The sequence below is a fragment of the Argiope bruennichi genome, chromosome X2, assembly GCF_947563725.1.
Source record: "Argiope bruennichi chromosome X2, qqArgBrue1.1, whole genome shotgun sequence".
In the NCBI taxonomy this organism is placed as follows: Eukaryota; Metazoa; Arthropoda; class Arachnida; order Araneae; family Araneidae; genus Argiope; species Argiope bruennichi.
This window is the reverse complement of record NC_079163.1, coordinates 25,354,527-25,359,526: the sequence shown is the minus strand read 5'-3', so window position 1 is coordinate 25,359,526 and position 5,000 is coordinate 25,354,527.

The window sequence follows — 5,000 nt, the reverse complement described above, 5'->3', positions numbered from 1 at the left end:
ATAAGCTTGATATTTTTCAAATATTTTATTTCATATCACAGAGATTAAACACTTCAGTTGAATTTTAAATTAATTTTTCATACAGTATCTTTCAAACACTGTTTATTTGTGGTCCAGTTGTGTGTGTGTGTGTTTCAGCATTCAGCTGGAGTTCAAATTTATTTCATTACAATATAAACTTTACAATGGTTGCACATTATGATTTATTCATATAAACTTACAATAAATATAGATATGGAACAAAATTTTTTATTTGTCAGTTGTTGAAATAAATTTTATACTGTCATTATATTGTTATAATTGTTTGTTTGTTTCTTTGTGTTTTGTGTGGTTTGTTTGTTTGAGTGAGTGAGTGTGTGTGTGTGTGTGTGTGTGTGTGTGTGTGTGTGTGTGTGTGTGTGTGTGTGTGTTTGACCATTCAGCTGGTGGAAAGCTGGATTCTCTTTTTTACATGTTTTAAAAATTTTTCCCTGTGATAATTGTTTCATTTTTTAATAGGTTATTGAGTCTCATTTTCATTAAATTGAATAAAAAATTTGTAAAATAATGAATGTTTTATTTTTAATTCGGTTTTCCTAATTATTTTATTTATTTATTCTTTTTTATTCTTAGGGAATAATAATTGCTTAAATTTTTTACTTGCAGAAGATCAGAATATATTTATATAGATTTGAAATTGGGCTGCATGACATTGTTACTCAAAAGTAAGCTTGATATTTTTTAAATATTTTATTTCATATCACAGAGATTAAACATTTCAGTGTAATTTTAAATTAATTTTTCATACAGTATCTTTCATTCACTGTTTATTTGTTGTCCTGTTGTGTGTGTGTGTGTGTGTGTGTGTGTGTTTGTGTGTGTGTGTGTGTGTGTGTGTGTGTGTGTGTGTGTGTGTGTGTGTGTGTTTCACCATTCAGCTGGAGTTCAAATTTATTTCATTACAATATAAATTTTACAATGGTTGCACATTATGATTTATTCATATAAACTTACAATAAACATAGATATTGAACAAAAATTTTTATTTGTCAGTTGTTGAAATAAATTTTAAACTGTCATTATATTCTTATAATTGTTTGTTTGTTTCTGTGTGTTTTGTGTGGTTTCTCTCTCTCTCTCTCTCTCACTCTCTCTCTCTCTCTGTGTGTGTGTGTGTGTGTGTGTGTGTGTGTGTGTGTATGTTTGACCATTCAGCTGGTGGAAAGCTGGATTCTCTTTTTTACATGTTTTGAAAATTTTTCCCTATGATAATTGTTTCATTTTTTAATAGGTTATTGAGACTCATTTTCATTAAATAGAATAAAAAATTTGTAAAATAATGAATGTTTTATTTTTAATTCGGTTTTCCTAATAATTTTATTTATTTATTCTTTTTTATTCTCAAAGGAATAATAATTGCTTAATTTTTTTTTGTTGCAGAAGATCAGAATATATTTATATAGATATGAAATTGGGCTGCATGACATTGTTACTCAAAAATAAGCTTGATATTTTTTAAATATTTTATTTCATATCACAGAGATTAAACTCTTCAGTTGAATTTTAAATTAATTTTTCATACAGTATCTTTCATTCACTGTTTATTTGTTGTCCTGTTGTGTGTGTGTGTGTGTGGTGTGTGTGTGTGTGTGTGTGTGTGTGTGTGTGTATGTGTGTGTGTGTGTGTGTGTGTTTCACCATTAAGCTGGAGTTCAAATTTATTTCATTACAATATAAATTTTACAATGGTTGCACATTATGATTTATTCATATAAACTTACAATAAATATAGATATGGAACAAAAATTTTTATTTGTCAGTTGTTGAAATAAATTTTATACTGTCATTATATTCTTATAATTGTTTGTTTGTTTCTGTGTGTTTTGTGTGGTTTCTCTCTCTCTCTCTCTCTCTCTCTGTGTGTGTGTGTGTGTGTGTGTGTGTGTGTGTGTGTGTTTGACCATTCAGCTGGTGGAAAGCTGGATTCTCTTTTTTACATGTTTTGAAAATTTTTCCCTATGATAATTGTTTCATTTTTTAATAGGTTATTGAGACTCATTTTCATTAAATAGAATAAAAAATTTGTAAAATAATGAATGTTTTATTTTTAATTCGGTTTTCCTAATTATTTTATTTATTTATTCTCAGGACATAATAATTTTTTAAATTTTTTTTAATGCAGAAGATCAGAATAAATTTATATAGATATGAAATTGGACATCCTGACATTGTTACTCAAAAGTAAGCTTGATATTTTAAAAATATTTTATTTCATATCACAGAGATTAAACACTTCAGTTGAATTTTAAATTAATTTTTCATACCGTATCTTTCATTCACTAATTATTTGTTGTCCAGTTGTGTGTGTGTGTTTGTGTTTGTGTGTGTGTGTGTGTGTGTGTGTGTGTGTTTCACCATTCAGCTGGAGTTCAAATTTATTTCATTACAATATAAATTTTACAATGGTTACACATTATGATTTATTCATATAAACTTACAATAAATATAGATATGGAACAAAAATTTTTATTTGTCAGTTGTTGAAATAAATTTTATACTGTCATTATATTCTTATAATTGTTTGTTTGTTTCTGTGTGTTTTGTGTGTGTGTGTGTGTGTGTGCGTATGTGTGTGTGTGTGTGTGTGTGTGTTTGATCAATCAGCTGGTGCAAAGCTGGATTCTCTTTTTTACATGTTTTGAAAATTTTTCCCTATGATAATTGTTTCATTTTTTAATAGGTTATTGAGACTCATTTTCATTAAATAGAATAAAAAATTTGTAAAATAATGAATGTTTTATTTTTAATTCGGTTTTCCTAATTATTTTATTTATTTATTCTTTTTTATTCTCAAAGGAATAATAATTGCTTAATTTTTTTTGTTGCAGAAGATCAGAATATATTTATATAGATATGAAATTGGGCTGCATGACATTGTTACTCAAAAATAAGCTTGATATTTTTTAAATATTTTATTTCATATCACAGAGATTAAACACTTCAGTTGAATTTTAAATTAATTTTTCATACAGTATCTTTCATTCACTGTTTATTTGTTGTCCAGTTCTGTGTGTGGTGTGTGTGTGTGTGTGTGTATGCGTGTGTGTGTGTGTCTGTGTGTGTGTGTTTCACCATTCAGCTGGAGTTCAAATTTATTTCATTACAATATAAATTTTACAATGGTTGCACATTATGATTTATTCATATAAACTTACAATAAATATAGATATGGAACAAAATTTTTTATTTGTCAGTTGTTGAAATAAATTTTAAACTGTCATTATATTCTTATAATTGTTTGTTTGTTTCTTTGTGTTTTGTGTGGTTTGTTTGAGTGTGTGTGTGTGTGTGTGTGTGTGTGTGTGTGTGTGTGTGTGTGTGTGTGTGTGTGTGGTTGTGTGTGTGTGTGTGTTTGACCATTCAGCTGGTGGAAAGCTGGATTCTCTTTTTTACATGTTTTGAAAATTTTTCCCTGTGATAATTGTTTCATTTTTTAATAGGTTATTGAGTCTCATTTTCATTAAATAGAATAAAAAATTTGTAAAATAATGAATGTTTTATTTTTAATTCGGTTTTCCTAATTATTTTATTTATTTATTCTTTTTTATTCTCAGGGAATAATAATTGCTTAAATTTTTTAGTTGCAGAAGATCAGAATATATTTATATAGATATGAAATTGGGATGCATGACATTGTTACTCAAAAGTAAGCTTGATATTTTTTAAATATTTTATTTCATATCACAGAGATTAAACACTTCAGTTGAATTTTAAATTAATTTTTCATACAGTATCTTTTATTCACTGTTTATTTGTTGTCCTGTTGTGTGTGTGTGTGTGTGTGTGTGTGTGTGTGTGTGTGTCTTTCACCATTCAGCTGGAGTTCAAATTTATTTCATTACAATATAAATTTTATAATGGTTGCACATTATGATTTATTCATATAAACTTACAATAAATATAGATATGGAACAAAAATTTTTATTTGTCAGTTGTTGAAATAAATTTTATACTGTCATTATATTCTTATAATTGTTTGTTTGTTTCTGTGTGTTTTGTGTGGTTTCTCTCTCTCTCTCTCTCTGTGTGTGTGTGTGTGTGTGTGTGTGTGTGTATGTTTGACCATTCAGCTGGTGGAAAGCTGGATTCTCTTTTTTACATGTTTTGAAAATTTTTCCCTATGATAATTGTTTCATTTTTTAATAGGTTATTGAGACTCATTTTCATTAAATAGAATAAAAAATTTGTAAAATAATGAATGTTTTATTTTTAATTCGGTTTTCCTAATTATTTTATTTATTTATTCTTTTTTATTCTCAAAGGAATAATAATTGCTTAAATTTTTTTCTTGCAGAATATCAGAATATATTTATATAGATATGAAATTGGGCTGCATGACATTGTTACTCAAAAATAAGCTTGATATTTTTTAAATATTTTATTTCATATCACAGAGATTAAACACTTCAATTGAATTTTAAATTAATTTTTCATACCGTATCTTTCATTCACTGTTTATTCGATTTGATGTCCAGTTCTGTGTGTGGTGTGTGTGTGTGTGTATGTGTGTGTATGTGTGTGTGTGTGTGTTTCACCATTCAGCTGGAGTTCAAATTTATTTCATTACAATATAAATTTTACAATGGTTGCACATTATGATTTATTCATATAAACTTACAATAAATATAGATATGGAACAAAATTTTTTATTTGTTAGTTGTTGAAATAAATTTTAAACTGTCATTATATTCTTATAATTATTTGTTTGTTTCTGTGTGTTTTGTGTGGTTTGTTTGTTTGTGTGTGTGTGTGTGTGTGTGTGTGTGTCTGTGTGTGTGTTTGACCATTCAGCTGGAGTTCAAATTTATTTCATTACAATATAATTTTTACAATGGTTGCACATTATGATTTATTCATATAAACTTACAATAAATATAGATATGGAACAAAATTTTTCATTTGTCAGCTGTTGAAATAAATTTTATACTGTCATTATATTCTTATAATTGTTTGTTTGTTTC